The 22,499-nt window shown below is 39.6% G+C and overlaps 1 protein-coding gene across 3 annotated transcripts in view; it reads left to right on the plus strand.

The window, feature by feature from the left end:
- The window catches only part of FGF13 (fibroblast growth factor 13), a 532,490-nt gene that overhangs the window by 100,899 nt on the left and 409,092 nt on the right, over positions 1 to 22,499 (plus strand). The window lies entirely within an intron of this gene.

Raw genomic sequence — 22,499 nt, forward strand, 5'->3', positions numbered from 1 at the left:
ACTAAAAATGATACTGATGCCGCTTTCCCACAACACCCTCTCCTTTGTCTCTCTACAAGGGAATATGGGAGTCAGCTTAGTGGAAAGAATACTTAGAAGCTCTCAGTTTTGCTTCCCCCCCTCTGCCTGTATGACTTTGGTTAAGTCCCTTTCTGCTCTCTGGCCCTCACTTCTTCTTTATGAAATGGACTTAGAGTAGGAGGGAGAAAGCAGAGTGATATTAGACTGTACCAGAAATTCTTATCCTGGGATTCATGGATTTTTTAAAAATGATATTTTATTTTTTTCCAAATTCATGCAAAAATAGAAATTAGGCATGGACCCAAACTTAATATACCAAGATAAGATCAAAATGGGTCCGTGGCCTAGGCATAAAGAATGAGATTATAAATAAATTAGAGGAACATAGAATAGTTTATCTCTCAGACTTGTGGAGGAGAAAGAAATTTGTGATCAAAGATGAACTAGAGACCATTACTGATCACAAAATAGAAAATTTTGATTATATCAAATTAAAAAGCCTTTGTACAAACAAAACTAATGCAAACAAGATTAGAAGGGAAGCAACAAACTGGGAAAACATCTTCACAGTTAAAGGTTCTGATAAAGGCCTCATTTCCAAAATATATAGAGAACTGACTCAAATTTATAAGAAACCAAGCCATTTTCCTATTGATAAATGGTCAAAGGATATGAACAGACAATTTTCAGAGGATGAAATTGAAACTATTACCACTCATATGAAAGAGTGTTCCAAATCATTATTGATCAGAGAAATGCAAATTAAGACAACTCTGAGATACCACTACACACCTGTTAGATTGGCCAAGATGACAGGAAAAAATAACGATGAATGTTGGAGGGGATGTGGGAAAACTGGGACACTGATGCATTGTTGGTGCAGTTGTGAATGAATCCAACCATTCTGGAGAGCAATCTGGAATTATGCCCAAAAAGTTATCAAACTGTGCATACCCTTTGATCCAGCAGTGTTACTTCTGGGCTTATATCCCAAAGAAATACTAAAGAAGGGAAAGGGTCCTTTATGTGCCAAAATGTTTGTGGCAGCCCTGTTTGTAGTGGCTAGAAACTGGAAATTGAATAGATGCCCATCAATTGGAGAATGGCTGGGTAAATTGTGGTATATGAATGTTATGGAATATTATTGTTCTGTAAGAAATGACCAGCAGGATGAATACAGAGAGGACTGGCGAGACTTACATGAACTGATGCTAAGTGAAATGAGCAGAACCAGGAGATCATACACTTCGACAACGATATTGTATGAGGATGTATTCTGATGGAAGTGGATTTCTTTGACAAAGAGACCTGAGTTTCAATGGATAAATGATGGACAGAAGCAGCTACACCCAAAGAAAGAACACTGGGAAACGAATGTGAACTATCTGCATTTTTGTTTTTCTTCCTGGGTTATTTTTACCTTCTGAATCCAATTCTCCCTGTGCAACAAGAGAACTGTTCGGTTCTGCAAACATATATTGTATCTAGGATATACTGCAACATATCTAACATAGATAGGACTGCTTGCCATCTAGGGGAGGGGGTAGAGGGAGGGAGGGGAAAAATCGGAACAGAAACGAGTGCAAGGGATACTATTGTAAAAAAAATTACCCTGGCATGGATTCTGTCAATATAAAGTTATTATAAAATAAAATAAAATATTAAAAAAATTCATGCAAAAATAGTTTTTGGTATTCATCTTTGCAAAACCTTGTGTTCCAATTTTTTCTCCCATTCTTTCCTCTGCCCCCTCCCCAAGACAGCAAGCAATTTGATATCTGTTAAACATGTGTAATTTTTCTAAATATATTTCCATATTTCCTCTGTTGAGCAAAAAAAAAAAAAATCAGAACAAAAGAAAAAAAAAACACATGAAGTGGGGAAAAAAGCAAACAACAACACAAAAAAGGTGAAAATACTATATGCTTTGATCCACATTCAGTTTTCATAATTCTCTCTCTGGATATGGATGGCACTTTCCATCCCAAGTCTCTTGGAACTGTTTTGAATCACCTCATGGTTGAAAAGAGCCAAGTCCATCAGAATTGATCATCGCTTAATCTTCTTGTTGCCATGTACAAGGATCTCCTGGTTCTGTTCACTTCCCTCAGCATCAGTTCATGTAAGTCTCTCCAGGCCTCTCTGAAATCATCCTGCTGGTCGTTTCTCTTAGAACAATAATAATAGTCTATTACATTCATACACCATGACTTCAGCCATTCATCCACTCAGTTTCCAGTTCCTTGCTATTTCAAAAAGAGCTCCACATTGTTTTCTAAGTATTTTGTTAACCAAAATCCAGTATAATCGATTTCCTTTGTAATTCTCTGTATTTTATTTTATGCATTTAAAATCATAATTGTGACAAGGCATTCCTAGGTTTCCCTGGACTGTCAGAAGAAGGATCCAGGCCACACTAAAAAAATAAAGATCTGGAAACCTTGGACTGGATGATTACTAATCTTCCATCTATTTCTAATTCAATGGATTTACCTTTATGTAGCTTGGCTCTTTATCTTTTGATGGAAAACATCTGGATCTGTTTTCTTGACTGTTCAGGGTGACAGCATTGCCTGTTTTAGTAAGTAAAAGCTTCTGCAGTGCTTTGGATTTAACACTCCTCTCAGAAAGTCGAGCCATTTATAAACCAGGAAGCTACAGCATCTGCAGAGGGAGCTGGGAGAATCAAAGCCATCTCTCTTTCAGCTGGTGACTCTTGCTTTCTGCAGTTGTCCTATTAATTGGTCTTGCCTTGCTTCTCTCTTGTTCTTCTGGGTTTTTTTTTCTATCTTTGTGTTTAAGGAAACAAAGAAAGGAGTCTAAATCCAGTTAGAAATGAAAGTTCCCTCGTTTGGGACAAAAAAAAGCACCCTGAAGTCCCAGGAGCTATCTTGTGTAACAAGTCTGACATTGAGTAGTTTTTGCTGAGAGGCTGGGACATGTTGGACCTCAGAAGTCTTCTGCTACCAGAAGCACGGTGCCTTTTTTGCATCATCTCTTTGGAGGAGCCTAAGAGAGGCTCAAGTGATATGACTGGGATTGAAATATCAGAACGAGCAAGTCTCTAACAGCAAAATTTGCAAGCCAAGTCCCTTAGCATCAATTTGGCCCGAAGCACGCCTGTCTTCAGGGCTATATTAGAAGCATTTGTTTCCGCCAGGCCACTTTCTGAAAGGCAGAGAATGGAGGTGATAAAGAATGTTAGAGAAGGGAGAAAGAGATTAAGGGCATTCATTTTGATACCCAGAATACACATTCAACTCATTTTGAAGTGTTAAATTTTTAATGACAATTAGCAGCTTTTTGCTTCCATGTTCCTTATTAAGATTCCAGGAGTAGCCTGGAATTTGAGGGTGGTTCCGATTTTGCTAACTTGCAATTAAAGTAACTCCTGATCAGACCCCTGAGTTGAGTAAAACTGGACCAAAACTTCGATTTCATTGGCTCCAAGAGCTCAGCCATGTGGGCATTCCTATGCGGCTTGCTGTTCCCGCAGGCTCCCTCATCCTGGTGTATTACATCTGTGGTCTATGCAAGACCCGCAAGAGCAATATCTTCATTTTGGTTCAGCCCTCTGATGAGAGGATCTGACCTGATGATCCTTTTTTAGTCGTGTGTATTATAATGATATTATACTATTATAGTGAGATCTTTTACTCTGAAGGGCTATGGAAGCCTGCTTTTAGGTCATAAGATTCTAGTTCTAGAGTTCGAAGGGTCCTTAAAAGCCATCCAATGCAACCCCTCCCGCCTATTTTGCAGAGGAAAACCATGAGATCCAGATAAATCAAAGGACTTATCCAAGGCCACATGGTTAATAAGTGGGACAGGAAGGTTCTGAACTCAATTTCTCCAACTATGTACAGTGCTATTTCCCCCCTAGGCCGTGGAAGTGTTCCTGAAAAGCTGAGCGTAAATCACATTTTCATAATCCAAATCCTATTTTAAAAGTTCTAGGAAAGCTTACTGGTAAGAGATACTTTGCCAGTGAATCTTTTTGTAATGTGAAGAATTCCAATCACTCCAAGCCCTCCCATGCCAGTGATCTCTTGGCATCTGGCTCAAGGCTTGGATGTCCAAGTCTAGAACGCTCCAGTGAGCTATACTCCTTGGTGAGATGCACAGCAATCTTCAAAAAGTTACTATGGATATTTAATTCTTCAAACACCTTTGGCATCTGACCAACTTCTCCATAGCCATTCTTGATCCTCCTCCCTGCCAATGAGCAGGTCAGATGGTGTAGACTTCCCTAATTCCTTCCAAATACGTGTGGGCAGGCCCAACCCCAGATTCTTGTGAATGTACCTTCTAGTTAACACAGCTAACTCCACACCACACGGCTGGGAAAAGCCAACTGTTGCCTCCCCAGTCTATCCCTTCCTGTCACAAACTCAGAGACCAGGGCTGGGTCTGAAGCTTTCCTTTCTCTAGGGGCTCATTCTCTGAAGGCTTTTCATTCAATGCCAAGAGGAAATGGGTCCAATCTTGTTCTAGTCAACATATGGGGACCTTAACAACCCCATGTAAGGAGCTAAAGAGCTGTCACATAGAAGAGGCAGTAGTTTTATGTTTGGCCCCATGAGGCAAAACTAGATACAAGGTGTGAAAGGTAAAGGTGAAGAAACAAAAGGAAACTATCCTGACATTGATAGTTGTTCCACAACTATGCTCAAAAAGTTATCAAACTGTGCATACCCTTTGATCCAGAAGTGTTACTTCTGGGCTTATCCCCCAAAGAGATACTAAAGAAGGGAAAGGGACCTGTATGTGCCAAAATGTTTGTGGCAGCCCTGTTTGTAGTGGCCAGAAACTGGAAAATGAAAGGATGTCCATCAATTGGAGAATGGCTGGGTAAATGGTGGTATATGAATGTTATGGAATATTATTGTTCTGTAAGAAATGACCAGCAGGATGAATACAGAGAGGACTGGCGAGACTTACATGAACTGATGCTGAGTGAAATGAGCAGGATGAGAAGATCATTATATACTTCAACAACAATGCTATATGATGATCAATTCTGATGGACATGGCCTCTTCAACAATGAGATGAACCAAATCAGTTTCATTTGTTCAATAATGAATAGAACCAGTCACACCCAGCAAAAGAACTCTGGGAAATGAGTGTGAACCACTACATAGCATTTCCACTCCCTCTGTTTTTGTCCCCTTGCATTTTTGATTTCCTTCTCAGGTTATTTTTTACCATATCTCTAAGTCCAATTTTTCTTGTGCAGCAAAATAACTGTATGGATATATGTACATATATCGTATTTAACATATACTTTAACATATTTAACATGCATGGATCTAACTGTGCATCTGGAGGGGGGGTGGAGGGAAGGAGGGGAAAAGTTGGAACAGAAAGGTTTTGCAAGAATTACCTATGCATTTATCTTGTAAATAAAAAGCTATAATAAAAAAAGAAAAAAGAATATAGTTTGAAAAAAAAGAAAGTTGTTCCACAGTTGAATGAGCTGCTTTGGGAAATACTGAATTCCTATTCTGTGGAGGTCTTTAGGCAAATATCAGCTGACTATTTCTTGGCTGTGTTATAGAGGGGATATATATGGTGAGGTTCTGTGAACGTTTAAAAAATAGAATAATAATTCTAGTTGATATACCTCTAAATAACCACCACCTCATCTATTTTGTCATGTTGTGTTCTCAAACCCACTGGGTTTTCCTAAGGTTGAATCTACTTGGATTCTGTGTAAATACAGAGGATGCATTTCTCAATTGTTGATTTGCTTCTAATTTGAAAAGAATTCCAAGCCATCAAGGCAAATACCTATACAAAGGAGCTTCAATTGATCAGTGTCTCATTCGTTCTCCAATTAATATGCAGGGCTGGTTCCCAGGGCCTAAGGCCTAGGAGGAGAGTGATCCCTAATTTTTTGGCCTTACATTTTGATACAGGACAGTTTTATGATTGCCTCCTGATTAAGTCATACTATGTAAGTCATACTAGCCTATAAAGACATAAGTTATTTAGGTTCAGTGGGTGTTGAGAGTCTTGTATCAGGTACGTTTAGAAGAAAGAATTTATAGACCTTTTTTTTTAGTTAAAAGGGCCCTAGTCATCATTTAGCTCAACTTCCTTATGCTATTGAAGAGGAAAAGAAGTCACTGAGAGACGGGGGGGGGGGAAGAAAAAGCGAAAAGAAGGCAGACAGACACCCACACACAGATAAATTGAGAGTCAAAGGGACAGACAGACTTACTTGTCTAAAGCTACCTAGTCAGCTAATAGAAGAGTCAGGATGATTGGAACCAAAAGGCAAACCTGGCTCCCCATCTGCTACACTATGTATCCACAAAGGAAAAGAGATTTTCCAGCAATAATAGGCACCTTGAAAACTGATTCTTAAAAGTGTGACATATAAATAAGTCATATTTCAGCAGTATGTCCTGGACATTTGGGTGTATATATGATCTCATGTACTTGTACATTCCCTTTGATGATAACTGCAACCATTCACACGTTCTCCTGCAATATTTGTCCCTATCTTCCCACAAAACCTCCATAGGGGATCATCTTCACATATTAGAGGGCTCCCTCTGGTTCTCTGCTACCACACTGTCCACTTCAATAGAATATTTTATGTTCTGAAACTAAGACACAGTAAGGTGTGGGTGAGGAGGGAGTAAATTCCAGGCATGAAGGATAGTGAATAGGCAAGCTCAGCAAAAGGAGATTAGGGACAGAGAGAAGACCCTTTTGCCTCAATTGTAAGTGTAGATAGGGAAGTAGTGTCCAACGACACAGGAAAGTTAATTTTGATGTCAGGTGGGGAATGAAAAGCTTTAAGCACTAAACAAAGGAGTTTATCATCAATCCTATGGCTAATTTCAATAAAAATGAAAACAATTCTAGTCATAAACCAAATAAAATGAAGACCAAACTTTGTCCTAAATAGCTTCCGCTATTAAGAGTTTATTTTTAAATTCTTTTTGTTCACGTTTTACCACTTCAAAATTCATAAAAGAGAACCTCATTTAATACCAGATTTTCTGATGATAATTCTAAGAAGGGTGATTAAAATGAAACTGCAGTTACTTTCCATTAAAAACAACAGTGGTCATGATAAGATTGACATTTCTGTGATGCCTTTGGAAAAGCATTTAACATAAAATATTTTACTTGATCTTTACAGTTTCCCCTTGAGATATATGTGTATCTGGGGGAGAAGAAAGCTGGACAATCTATTACTATCCTCACTTGAGAGAAGAAACTAAGTAGAAATGTTATCTAGTCTAGTACAAGAGTCCTATTTCCCCCGTACAGGCATCAGGGAATGAAAATGCTGCATCCAAGTCAAACGTTGTAAATTTAATGTCAGAGCTGCAGGTACAGGAAAGGTCAGATCAAAGCCTTACTTTCGGGGATAGCCTTGACAATAGAAGAATACAAAAATGCCCAGCATTTCATGAATGGTTGACTTGGAGGAGGAAGAAGAGGAGGAGGAGGAGAAGGAGGAGGAGGAGGAGGAGGAGGAGGAGGAGGAGGAGGAAAGACATTCTCCTCCTATGTAGTAGCCACTTATTATGTAACAATGGAAAGAGCATCTCAAGATTGACTCTTTGCCTATGACTGTTAATAGTGTTTAAGATGGACAGTTTAAAGACAAATACTGTTTAATAATGACCGATGCTTGTAAACTGCAAACTACATTGAATAGGAATCTTTGAAAAGTATAAAGAAGCAGAAGAGATCAAAACCATTTGATGACAAGATGAGGTAGATGAGGCAGTTAAGTGGCAATGCAGTGGACAGAGTCCTCGGCCTGGAGAAGTAGCTGAGCAGCTCTGTGGTGGATAGATCTGGAGTGCTGAATAATGTCGGACCTGGAGATAGGAGGATGTGGTTTAAATCCAGTCTCAAACATTCACTAATTGTGTCATCCTGGGCTAGTCACTTCTGTTTTGCCTCAGTTGCCTCAACTGTAAAACAGGATTAAAATAAAAGCACTCATCTTCCAGTCTTTTTTAGGAGATAATATATGTAAAGTGCTTTGCCCACTCTATCAATGTTATTATTATTGTCCTTTCCATTTTTTCTTGCTGCCAGAGCTGTCATGAATATGGTTTAAGATGAGCTTACAGGCTAATCCTTTAGTTCAATTAGAATCTACAATAGACAATAATTTTAACACAATGGCGCTCATAACATTAGAAATGAATTAATGTATCAGGACAGTTACTTTTTGGAGGAAAGTTTTTTAATCTGTTTTCCATTGAAAAGAGCTAAGAATGTGATGTGAATCTTAACACTTTATATAGTGCTTTGAGGTTTAGTATGCTTTGCTAGGCAGGAGTTGGTCTGAAAAAGATGCATCGAACTAAGTAGATTGGAAACCTAAACTGAGCCATTGCAATGACAGGGCAACTGGAAAGGCTGAGGCTGTCTTAGGTACTTCTAGAGAGGCAGTATGTGGTAGTAGCCAAAGAGGTAGCCTTAGAGTTAGGCACACGAAGGTTAATGCCCCGCTTCTCGTCAGAATCTCTGGCAATTCACTAAGATTCTAAAATGTACTGGCAATCTGCCTTAGTAGGCAGTTTCCTCATTAGAAATTTCCTAGACCCATGAAATCCCAGATCTACCTCCATTCCATGGGAGACATTCAACCTGAATTGGTAGAGGGAGCTTTCTTTTTTTTAATTTAAAAGCATTTATTAAATACTTACTATGTGTCAGGCATTGCTAAACCCTGGGGATATGAATACAAAAAGCACAAGACAGTCCCTGTCCTTAGGGATTTTGCATTCATTTCATCCATTTGCAATCCTTTTGATTTCTTTTTTTTTTTAACCATTCATTTTAAAAGATTTTTGAGTTCCTGATTCTCTCACTACCTCCAGCCCCTTCCCCACCCATTGAGAAAGCAAGTAAAATGATATCCATCATACATGTGAAGTCATGCAAAACATATTTTCATGTTCCAAAAAAAGCAAGAAGAATAAAGTGAAAAAAAATATGCTTCAATCTGCAGTCATAGTTCGTCAGTTTTCTCTCTGAAGGTAGAGAGCGGTTTTCATTGTGCATCCTTCAGAAAAGAGGGGGTTTTCTTAAAGACAATGCTTAAGTCTGAAGTGAAAGAGAAAAGGGAAGTGGATGTGGAACTTGAGTAAAGAATGAGGAGTCTGATAGCCTCCTTGCTCTCTGTCTTGGTCAGCTGGCAGTGGGAGAGTTGTGTTCAGGGCTGGGTAGCATTTTTTGGAAAGGATATCAATATGCCAGACATCTCTCCAGAGCATGACCTCTAGGGGCGTGAAAGGCCTTAAGGCCTCACTACCTGATGAGTGGTAAAAGGAATGGGAATATGTAGTCTGGAGTAGACCTCATGAGACAGTGGCTTCCCTCTCACTCAAGACCTCCATATAGATATCCACTTGTCTGGGATGTAGCAGAGGTTTTGTTTTGATTTTTTTTCAATTCACATTTGAGCATGGTTTTGTGGCCAAGAAGATACCTTCCTTTTCTGAGTTTTCTGAGTTTAGTCTTTTGGAATTATTATTTATGTCAGAGGCTGCAGTTGAGTTGTGAGATGTCTGGCTTTGACCATTAAGACTTCCAATGATAAATGAAGTTTTATTGACAACCATATAGCATCCTATAGACACCACTGGATTTTTCCTTCAACTTGGCAAGAAATGGACATTAAAATAAGTTCTCCCAGCAAAGGATTATGGGATATGATCTTTCAGGCTTTCTGCCGTGCCATTTCCCAAACTCATTGTAAAAGACAGTAATTGGAGACATAATTATTTCACAGTCACACTTGACTAAGTGTTGAGTATAAATTGGAGTTTGCAAACAGTTCTTTGTATAAAGAATTCAAAATGGGGGCTATGTCTTGGCCATTCTTTGCTTTCATCTTTTGGTAGAATGCCAAGCTATTTTCAGCATGAATGGTACTGTTCATTTGGGGGCTTTCGGTTTTGTTTTCTCTTAGCTAAACTTTTTCTTGTTTATGACAAGTAGTTGTGGGTCCTTTTTTTTCTGGAAATAAATAGCTTTCATAAATGGAGGAGGTTTCACTGGGGACAGGTCGGATAGCATCTCAGCAGAAATGTCTGTGCTATTAGAAAAGAGAGTTTTCGCTAAGATGTTGTTGTTCCAAATCCCTCTTTAGAAGCAATAAGGTCATTCAGCATTACATGCTTGCATTTTTTCTAATTTATCCTGTGGAAACAACATAAACAATATCTTTCTTCTTTTGAATGCAAAATGATAAATATATTCCCAAGTTTCCCTTTGTTAGCAGAAACTCATTCATTGCATTGATCTCTAGCCTCCAGGGCTGTGCTGGTACCAGACTCTCCCTCTTCCCATTGGGATATGGGGAGTTGGATGTAGTTATATGGGAGATTCACCGGGCCTTTGTATTGAGCATGCTCCCCTCTGGTCTGAACATCAACACCATAATTTGTGTGATAATTAATACCCTAGACTGGGAATTCTTAACCTGGGGTCCCTGGACCATCAAGGGAGCTTTAGATAGATTTCAGAGGGTCTCTAAACTTGGATGGGAACAGTTACATTGTGATTTCAATATGTAATTTTGTAATCTTTGTAATCTCTTGAATTTTTTATTCATTTGTAAGAATTAATATGAGAAGAGGTCTATCTGTAGCCTTCGCTAGATTGTCAGAAGCCTGGGATTTAAAAAAATTAAGAACCTCTGACCTAGATGGATTTCCCTAATTTCTCTGCCTTTCCAAATTTGGGGGTGGGTGAGCCTCAATCCTTTTTATTCCTGTTCCCCAAATCACAGATTTATCATAGCTCTTTGTTTATCATCTTCAGCACTGGTTACTTATGAAATCTTCTGACCTCTTTCCTTTTCATTGGGATCCTTGCCAGAGGGAATTAATTCCAACACTTAGTTGTAGGATTTAAGTGATTTTATATATATTCATTGAGTGGATCCTCACAGCAACTCCATGCGATTACGAGAAATATCATTATTCCCATTTCTCAAGTGAAGTAACTGAGAGAGAAGTTGAGTGACTTGTCCAGAGTCATAAAGCTAATAAGTGTTAGAGGATGACATGGAGTACCTGCCAGGAGATGCAGAGAAAATCTTTATGGCATCTTTTGGTATCAGACCTGGGTTTCGGTTTGTCCTCTATCAAACGAGGGCATCGCTCAGATGATCACAAGCTGTTGTTTTCACTTCGAAGGCTGTGTTTCCTTGAGTCTTTGTGATCAGTTGATTCGGTTTCCTCATTCGACACCGGAAAGCTGAAGGCCAGACTAATGTTAGTGCAGCAGAGAAGGCGATGTAGGGAGACCGTAGAGGCTAGAATGGAGACATCAGCTGACTGCCCAGGAAATTCATCCCTGCTGTGGCTGGTAATGTCCACTGTGCTTTGGAGGGAGGGTCTGTGATAGGATTTATCTTTAGATAACATCCGCAGCTGCATACATAGGTATAAATTCAAAATGAATGGCAGAAAGAGAGAGAGGAGAGAGAGAAGAAAAACAGACAAGGGAAAGAGGGAGACCAGACGAGACTCTCCCAAGAGGAACCAGCATAGCCATAGCAGTCGGAGGGCCCGAGCATATGGCCCTCTTTGTATCTCTCTTGTACTTGTGCTTTGCTGGGATTCTGCACTGTGCCCCGTCTTCTCCTGTAGGCCCCCTTGCTCCAAAGGGCATTCATGGATTTCCCCTGGGTCTGCAGGTCTTAACGATATCTTGTTCACATCAGAAGGAGGGAGTCTTTAAGGAGATTTCAGACACACAGTGTGTCTGCCTCCTGTGGTCACCCCTGCTGCTGACGGCTAATACAGGATACTCAGAGTATTATTTTAGAGGTGGATTTGAAAAACTTCATCATTTAGCATTAAATCCTCTTGACAATTGAGAGTGACTCGATACTGTTAATAATCACTAATGGCCTAGTTATTCTGTACTGTGAGATGGAGCACACATGACTTCCTTTCCAGGCAGCCTGCATCCCCCGTTGTTCCCTGAATTTGCCCCACCATCTCTTACCTCTGTACTTTTATCCAAACCTTTCCCCATAGCTGGAATGTGCTCCTTCCTCACCTCTGTCTCTTAGAATCCCTGGTTTTCTCTTGTGCCACCTCAGCAAAAAAAATATTTTTAACAATTCCTTTTGTTGTTGAGAGAGAGCACGGTTTATTAGAGTACCAGAGTTGTAGTCTGGAAGATTCTAAGTTTGAGTCTTTTATAGGAAACCTGCAGGGAAACTTGACAAGTTTCTGAAACGTCTTGAGCTTCACTTTTCATCTGTAAAGTGGAGCCAGCATCTCTCCCAAAGAGTGATTGGGAAGGTCATAAGAGATATTACTTGTAATAAGAAAATATGATGCTTGCAAAGTATTTTACATATCTTAACATTTTCTAATGATGGTGAAATGAAATAAGTTATATGAAGTATGTCACCAACCTTTAAGAAATCTGGAAACAATAGGCAGTATGATTATCGTTATTATTTCTTGTTCTTTCCTCAAGATCACTTAAGTAATCTTGTATTTACTTGTCTGTTTATGCACTGAGTCTCACAGTGGAACATAAATTCCTTGAGGGTAGGGCAGTTTTCCATTTTTTCTCTTTATATTGCTCATTCATGGCATAGACCTAGAAAGCTGTTATAGACAGAGTTCAGAGAGGGCTGTTATGGTTTGTCATCCTTGGAGATGAAAATCTGTTTCTTGGGTTAGGTCATTTTCAAATCCTTCAACTCCATTGCCCCCTCCAGGAGAAACCGTGAGGGCTAAATAGCATGCTGCTGGGGCGAGAGCCCCCATGCCCTAGCCCATATTTCTTACCAAGGTATGCAGAGCAGATGGAGATCACGGGCCGGGAGGAGCACCCACGTGCCAACTTTCTGAACTTGGTGTCGCCTTATGTTGCTGAGATAGAAATTTTTAGGGAGCAACATGTTTTCTCCATGACTCAAGGCTTTCTGATTCCTCTTGATCTGTAGGAACTTTGTCCTTCTGGCATCAAAGCTTTGGGTGATTAGATGTTCTGGCTAACTTGCCTGCTTTGGAAGGAAGCCCTTGTATCAAGAAAAGTGGCCTAGCCCAGGCAGGAACACTAGTGTGGAATCGGCACTGCATGGAGATTCCGGCAGCCCATCCGTCCTCTTTCTGCCTGTCTGGCCTTGACAAGGCCCTTTTCTCTTCAGGCTGATGAAGCATGCTTTTTCCTTCATGTGCTCTATCTTCCAACAAAGCTGACTTCCCTACCTCCCATTTCCCATCTACAACATTCCATGTCCAGGCACCTGATAGACAAGAATACTGGGCCTGCGTTCAGAAAACATAAGTTCAGGTAGCTGTGTCATCCTAGGTGAGGTACTTTTTCCTTTCTTTGCCTCAGTTTCCTCAGCCTTGCCCAGTAGTTGCAAGGAGCAAATAAGATCATATTGGTTAAAAAAAAAAAAAAACAACACAGCACAGTGTCTGGCACATAGTAGGTACTATATAAAGGCTTATTATTCCCTTTCTCCTTTGCCCCTTTAATTTCTGTGCCTTACCAAGGCTATCAGTCGATTTAGATAAGGGGGAGGATCTTAAAAGTCATTTAGTCCAACTCTTCATTCATTTTTTTCAACTAAAAAGAAATTCTGATCTTGAATACCAAATAGAATCAGCACATCCATGTCTAGAGAACAGATTAAGAGAATTACAGATCTCTGTGAATGTGTATAGCTTTCTCTTCTTTTAATCCCCATCACTTTCTTTGGATTTGAGAAAAATATGCCCATTTCAATTTATTTAAAAAATAAGTGTTTTAGCTCTTTTGTATCAAAAGGCAAAAAAGCAAAGTACAACTCCAATGATGATAAACAAAACGTGCTACAAATAATGAAATTCATAGCTGCTTGAGTCTTTATGTAAAGGCTAGAGGAACTAACTTGAAATGATTTGATTCTAAAATGGTCTTTACTTTTTAATTCTTGTTAAATTACCATCACCCTCATCTAATATCTGTAGATAATATCTACATAGTATATGTTTTTAATAAATGTTTTTATATGTATGTACATATACATATCTACATATGATGATTTAATGAAGTCCATTAAACATATAATTTCATTTGCTTTTTCTAACAACACTGTGAAATATATTATTTTTTAAAAAATATGTTAAAGTATATGTTGAATACAATATATGTATACATGTCCATACAGTTATTTTGCTGCATGAGAAAAATCAGACTTACAAATAAGGTAAAATTAACCTGAGAAGGAAATAAAAAATGCAAGTGGACAAAAACAGAGGGAGTGGAAATGCTATATAGTGGTTCACACTCATTTCCCAGAGTTCTTTTGCTGGGTGTAGCTGGTTCTCTTCATTATTGAACAAATGGAACTGATTCGGTCCATCTCATTGTTGAAGAAGGATCAGAATTGATCATCATAAAGTATTGTTGTTGAAGTATATAATGATCTCCTGGTCCTGCTCATTTCACTCAGCATCAGTTCATGTAAGTCTCTCCAGGCCTTTCTGAAATCATCCTGCTGATCATTTCTTAGAGAATAATAATATTCCACAATATTCATATACCACAATTTATTCAGCCATTCTCCAATTGATGGGCATCCACTCACTTTCCATTTCTGGCCACTACCAAGAGGGCTGCCATAAACATTTTTGCAATACAGGTCCCTTTGCCTTCTTTAAGATCTCTTCGAATCCTCATCATTTTACAGAAGAGGAAATAGATCTGGGACTATAGCTTTAAGACCAGAGGGATATCAAAGGTGGATACTGAGGCCTGGGATGGGAAGAAATTTGTCCAAGGTCACATAGATAGAAAATGTTTGAGTCACCATTTTAACCCAAGGCTCCCAAATCCTAATTCAACACTTTCTTCTATAGCAACCTGAACTGCTCGATTTCTTCAACTGTATCTCCTGGAGCCCCTGTCTCCTTTTAGGGTTCAACTGAATTCCCACATTCTGTGAGAGATTTAAGCGCAATACTTTTGCATGTTAGCACTTCTGCTGCCATCACCCCTCCCCCACTCCATTTTGTTTCCCCTTAGGTTAAAGTCAATTTGTTGGGGAGAATAAATGCTTGTTTTTGTTTTTATTTTTGTAACTCCAGCAACAACCACAGCCCTGGGCACATAGACATTTAATAAATGTTGTGTCCCTCCCTCCCTCCCTCATTCACTTGAACCACCGGGACATCAGTCTACCACTCTGTAAAATGAAGCAACAGAATTAGATGATCTTCTTTGATTTGATTATCTCTGATAATCTAGGATTTTAAACAATTTTTCCAGAGCCCATGTTAACATGAAGTGGTTAAAACTCTGTGTAATCAATGTCATACCTAGTTCTGACCCTCTTTAGTTGGAATAGACATGTATTGCCCTTCTGAGAATTCTAGATATAAATGTTGAATGCTTTATTGGATTTTCAGACTTGTTCTTTCCCCTTAAATATCCTCCAAGTCTATGTCCAATAACATGATTCATTAAAATATTTAAATCAGGCATGAGAAGGACTAATCAAGATAACAGCCTGACCATGCAGAGGAGTATATCTCATATTCCTTCACCATCTGTGCTGCCTGCCTTCGTACCTTTCTCCCCAAATTAATAAGCTTAGTGTCTGTGGACCTATGCTAGCAGGAAATTATAGTCAGGGGCCCATGGTGGAAAAAGTCTGAGCCCCGCTTTGGACTTGTGTAACGTACGAGTTGAGGCAAATATCCATTTGGTAGCAGGAATATCACTTTAGAGTAAAAGAAAGTTTGCATGTCATCTGATCCAATTCTTTCATCTTAGAGAAGAAAACTGAGAGAAGGGGAGAAGGCTATAGCAAACGGTTAGTTGTCTCCGTGCCGGTAGCCCGGATCAGAGTGCTGGGGCACCGTGATGATAATAGCCTCCATTTCCCTAATGCTGTAAAGTTTCCAATGTGCCTTTCCTACACTGACCCTGCAGGTAGAGTGTACACACATATTCATATCCCCATCATACAGATGAAGAGACGGCAGCTTTGATTGATGCCCATTTTAATGATGTGAGTCATATTCAGGACCCACACAGCCCTGTTCCCAGAGATGTCCTGGGACAAACCGCAGCTGCATTGCTGGCCCCTACCTTTTGCTCCAGTCGTTCATTATCACCTCCCTCTCTTCAATCATTACCCATTATCCCATGTCTTGGTGTTTTAGACCACCCGTTGTCCCATGTCTTGGTGGTCTAAGTGGCTCATTGTCCCATGGCCTGGTGTTCTAGGTGGCACGGCTTCCATGGCGTCATGGTCTAGAAAATTGAAACAAAAAGATTTGGCAAGGGGGCATAGTGAAAATTATTTTTGCATGTATTTTGAAAATAAAAAGCTATTCTTAAAAAAGATTTCCTTTGCCTTCCATTCTTTCTGAAAGTAAGATCCACAGTCTTCTGTCACGCCAATTGGTCCTTTTCATGTAATAGTGTTAGTTATTGATATTATTATTATTAGTCATCTATTTATTTTGCACCAGATTTTAGATTTACCTATTTGTAGGTATGCCTATATGAACTTAATGCTTTTTTTCCCTCTCAATATGATACTAATTTGCTTAATTACCTGTGACTTCTTCCTAAACAAGGAATGCAAATAAAATGAACCCCCAGATGTTGCCCACTATAGAATCTTGTTCACAACTCAATTACCAAACATTTTTCATAGCTTCTCAATTTCTTCTGCCTTAACATCATCTGTTCTAGTCTTAGCACTTTCTCTTGCTACATCTAGAATTTGGGCCAGGTATATTTGGGACCCTTAGTTTTGTCATGTGTTGAGAAAATTTGCAATATCTCCACAACAAGATTATAGTGAAGATCAAGTAGGATGTAGTAACTGAACTCCTTTCTTTATTATTATTATTATATATATTTTTATTGACAAAACATATGTCTTGATCATTTTTTAGCACTGACCCTTGCAAAACCTTCTGTTCCAACTTTTCCCCTCCTTCCCCCCCTCACCTCCCCTAGATGGCAGATAGTCCCATACATGGTAAATATTTTAAAGTACATGTTAAGTGCAATATATGTATACATATTTATACAGTTGTCTTGCTGCATAAGGAAAATCCGATTTAGAAAGAAGGTAAAAATAACCTGAAAAGAAAAACAAAAATGCAAGCAGACAATAGCAGAAAGAGTGCAAATGTTATGTTGTGGTCCACACTCATTTCCCAGTCTGAACTCTTTTTAAAAATAAAGCACTGAACTTTTCATCTGGTGGTATCTGATAAATACTTGTATTTTGTTTATTGTGGTTCTTAAAGTAAGGTTCCTTGGGGATGTAGTTCCCTATTGCCTTTCAGATGAAATACATGAGATGATAGATCTGGAGGTGGCAAGGAGCTCTATAGTTCAACTTCTCACTTTACAGATGAAGACACTGAGGCACTAAGAGGCTCACACAGCTTGTGAATATCTGAGGCAGGTGACTTGGATGGATGTCAGTGAGCAATGAGAATGATTCATTTAAAGTTCTGTTAGAGAACTTGGCTTTTGCGAATTCAGTATTTCCCCCATGAGTGGAATTTGGGAGAAAGTTCATGTTTTTATTGTAAACATGAAGGAATATATGAATAGCAGTTTGCATCGTCATAAAAAGAATCACTTTGGCTTTAAAAATGTAAAGGTTAAGTTAAAATCTCATAGTAACTGAGACATCCTGAAGTCTGATAAAACTTGTCCAAATCGCAGGGGTGGCTTCTGAGTTCCCTTGAAAATGATAATGTAATTCAAAAGCAAGTGATGGTAAGGTTCTCTTGCTGTAAATTAGGATAACTACCTATGGTCTTAGGAGACTTGGACCAGTTAAGATTTGTAGGATCATAGGACTGTAGAGTAATAGTCGAATGAGACCTTAGAGTCAATTTGGTTCAATTTCTTCGTATTTCAAATGAGATAACTCATAAGCTGGGACGTTGTGACCTAAGCTGTGGGCCTTTAATGTTACTAAGTGAGGATACACTACAACTAAACTAGCAAAAGCAAACATAAGCATTCAAAAAGGCATAGTACTGTGGGACATAAAAACAAAATGGCTTCCACGATTTGGTAGATCCTGAGGAATTGCTGTGTGGTTGTTAGGTATGCTAATTGTACCATCAGGAAAGATATTATATTGGGGTTTTTTGTGTGTGTTTAAGAAGCTAAGATAGTGTCCTAGAATGATTTTTACCCAAATTGTTGAAATTTTAAAAATATTTCAGCTCTGAAACTTCAGGTCCATGGAAAACTCCCTTTTGTGAATGCTTCTATTCCTTCAGATGTTAAACAAGTGAGATCTTAAATTATTTTTCTTTATTAATGGGATAAAATCACATCCTTACCAATATTTTGTGTGATACTATTCCATTTGTTTATCTGTTGATTCATTTATATTTTGAAAATTAGAACTTAAATGTTCTCCAAGGGAGAAAGGCATTTCTAAATATATAGCAGAACTCAAAGGGATTATATTGAAATCATGAATCTTCAGTTCATATGACTTGTTTTTATAAGGTGCATAATGAATTCTACACATTACTTTCAAAACTGTCTTGTTTGTTCTTCCTTCTTTTTTCTATGCATCCAAAACAATATTTCAGTTGCTATTTTTTTTTGGCATTAGTGTTGCTAATCCCTCTATACACCTCCAATTAAAAAAGCAGTGAAAAAACCCTCCACTGCTCTCCTCTCATGTTTATACAATATTCGTTCTTGTTCTCTCTCTCTCTCTCTCTCTCTCTCTCTCTCTCTCTCTCTCTCTCTCTCTCTCTCTCTCTTTCATACACACACATACAGTTTTAACTGTATATATATTTTTTCTATAATGTATATATTTTCTTTTTTATTTTCTGTTTTCTTCCTCCATCCTAAAATCTGTAGAACAGAACCAATTCACTGCCAGGGCCAGCTTATGTGTTTATAGTACCATTTTCTAACGCATGAGAATTTGGGATAGGAAATGCCTGATGTTTAGTTTTCAAATGCAAGAATTGTTTTTACACCATCATTCATAGGGGCTTATCTGGCATCTACTTAAATGTGGCCAGTCGTAGGGAGCTCAGTACCTGTTTCATTTTGAAGCAGCTTTGATTATCACAAAGTGAGACAAATTATGACTCCTTATGACTTCAGCTCCTGGTCCTAGTCGTGTCATCAATTCTTAAAATAGTCTTCTAGGGAATGAACAGTTTACTGACCTTTTCTTTTTCTTCAAGATGAAATTGTCTTAAAAGATAGTCATTTTTACCAAATGGATCAGCAATCAAGGTGCTCCTTGCTTGAGTTCACTGGGGGGATATGTTCCATTCAGGGCTCTTTGAAACACTTAGCCCAATGTCAGCAATCAGTGAGCCTGAAATAATGGTCTCAGCTTGCCCAGCTGCCCAGGGTTCTGGGGCTGCCCTAGAATGGGATGTTTTGCAGCTCATGTTCATCAAACCGAGTGCTCTGTCTGACCCAGAATACTAACGCTGTTTGCTTTGACTGAAGGAATCCTTTATTTTTCATGTTATCGGGCTGCTTAGAGATCCTCTTGTCGTTTTCCTTTCCCCATTTTACAAAGGAGGAAACTGAGGCCCGATAAAATGAAATGATTTGCCTGAGATTACTAAGGTAGTTGGGACTCCAATTCAAATCCAGATCGTCTGACTCATAATCCATGGGTTATAGGGAAATGGCGAGAGTCAGAATCTGGGTAATGGGAGTCCAGCTCTAAAAGTTGCCTTGTCTCTCTGATGATGAATATGATACTTGGAGGCATCATACAGTAAACAGAGCATGAGTGGGAGCTGAAGAAAACCTTGTCTCACAATCCTCTTTGACACTTAGTAACTGTGGAGGCTTAGGAAGTCACAGTCTCTCTGTTCCTCAGTTTTCCCATTTGTAAAAGAGGGTAAATGAAAACAGAAGTAACTCCCCCGAGATGCAAGGCAGTTCAACAAGCATGTTTAAACACATACTGTGTGCCGGGCCTTGTGTTAAACAGACATAGAGAAAAAAGAAAGCAGAAATGAAACCTAAAATTGTCCCTGCTCTTAAGGAACTTCCAGACTTAAACCTCTTACTAGAGTCTCTGAGTCTCAGTTTTTAAAGTAGTACAAAAGAGGATAATAATTCATATTATCTTTCTATCCCTGAGCAAAGTTCTTTGTAAACCTTAAAGTTCTATATAAAGAAACCTTCTGATTGGCTAGTTTAGTATCGGTCTCACTGGTTTGGGGGTCAGAGGGGCTTCGACGTGCATGATGAGGGCCCTTCCCGCTTTAGGTCTAGGATGCTAGGTGCATTTTGGGCCGGTCCCTTCCTGGGGGAGTTACTTCTGTTTTCATTTACCCTCTTTTACAAATGGGAAAACTGAGGAACAGAGATGCTCTAAGCTGCTGATGGGTCAGTGATATTCTTGAATTTGGTGCCCATGATCCAGATTCCACAGAGCCTCCCATGCTTTCCCTTTGGACCTCTCCTTTTGTCTTCCCATGAGTTTCCTCCAAGTTGAGCACCTTAAGGGCCTCCTCCAAAGCCCTTTGCATCCTAGAAAGCTCCAGTGTCGGTTATTCTTCCCCACCCTTTTGGGTGACTGTAAGACACAGGCTTTTTTTGCAAAGGGCATGGTGAATATGAACTCTGATTATGCATGAAAAGGGATGGAAAAAAACCCCGGGAAGAAAGGGCAAGCAGACAGATGGCTTCTGTACTCCCACACTGAACATTTGAAAATTCATTTGTTCTAGGAAAGATGTGCTGGTCTCTGAGGTCACAGCCCTACACTGAGTTGGAAGGGGTCCTTGCCCTGCTGCTCCGCTCCTCAGGTTCTGCTGCGGCCAGGCCATTGCCTCACCAGGGCCAGGCCGGGGTTGCCCCCCACCCCCTCGGTCTCCTGTTGTGGGGCCAGTTCCTGTTTTGCTCCGGGAAAGGTGCCTCTTTTGTCCTTGTTCGCTAATTTCCCAGGAGCCTCGTGCCCATGTTGACTTGGAAGGGCCAGGTCATCATGTCCCTACCCATGCAGAGCAGTCACCGGCCAGGCACATCTGGTGCCTTCTTTGGATCTCAAACTTGTCTTCATAATCTACATTTAATTTTGTTGACTCAATTACAAACAGAAGGTGGGGGAGGATGGCAGCTTCCATTCCTTTTCAGAGTACCTTCTATTTATCTTGCAGACTAGATACTTACTCAAATTATGCTTGCTTTTTTCCTCCAGTCCTTAGCTATAATGGCTCTTTGAGCTCTCATAAAAGACAAAGTTAATACCTAATGCACTGAATCTTCCCCTTTTTTGGCAAGCCTATTTTTCCTCCACTTAAACCTATGATGTGATTTCTCATTAAAAAGCATTTATCAGAGAATGTGTTCAAATACAGGAGTTGAAATCTTAATAACATCTCCCACTTCTCTAAGTGTTCTATAGGTCATTTATGAGCCACTTTCCCCACTTCAGAAGTTCTGCAAAGCTCTTAGGCCTATTTTTACAAACCAGCTGAAAGGAAATGACCTATTCAAAGTCACATAGGAAACAGGTGTTAAGCCCAGGCCTGCTGAATTTGAACTCAGAACCTTCCACCACATTGACTCTTAGGCTGGAAGAACTGAGAAGGGTCATTAGAGATCATCTAGTCTTATCTTCTCCCAAGAGGGGGAACTGAGGTCCAATGCAAAGGACTAGCATTGAGAAAGTAGGACTAGAAACCAGTTCTGAATTTAAGACTCATAATCTATGGAATGGATGCTTCAGTATCTGCAGTAACCTGTTTCAATAGTTTTTGACTTGAAGAAAAGTTTTTATTATAGTGCTTGAATTTCTTCAAAGTAGCAATATTAGCTGTTATTTGGAGCCCTGGGAGATCACAAGACTCTTATCGGGAGTGGGACCTTTAGGATAGAGCAGAGGCTCTCGCCAAAGTTCAGCATCCAGCCCTAGAGATGCATCAGCTTCATAACCTAGTAGGGAAGGTGCCCAAGTCTTAGCGTGTGGTTCAGTTTGGTCTGAAAATGGTGATGTTTGGCCACCGCTCCCAACCAGAGCAGACGAGTCTTATGTAAGATGTCTCATATGCTAGACACACTTCCTTTTCCCTTTGGTCAAGGCAGGCAGTAAAACACCATGAGTCTGAAATAAGCAGAGTGCTTGATACTGCTTCCTACTCCGTGGGGCTCAGAGGGGGCCTTAGGTGCAAATTCCCAAAACTCCTCTCCACCTCCCGGTCCCTATATAGAGGGAGAAAGAATCACATGAAATTTTTGAACAATAAATCTCAAGGATTTTGACACATTTCTTGCTGCTTTACCAGATAGACCCGTTGCCTCCTAGTATCTTCCCCATCCTACAAGGTCTACCACCCATGTGATCTCTTCCTCGAAGCTCTTCCTGGCACTCCTCCCTCTCCCATTTACAAATAAGCTCTCTCCTCTGCTCACCTATCATTTTCCACTCTTCTCAAGACAGTTACTATTGTAACTATATGGTTTTGTGGCTCCTTACTGT

Source organism: Antechinus flavipes, chromosome X (genome assembly GCF_016432865.1).
Source record: "Antechinus flavipes isolate AdamAnt ecotype Samford, QLD, Australia chromosome X, AdamAnt_v2, whole genome shotgun sequence".
NCBI lineage: Eukaryota > Metazoa > Chordata > Mammalia > Dasyuromorphia > Dasyuridae > Antechinus > Antechinus flavipes.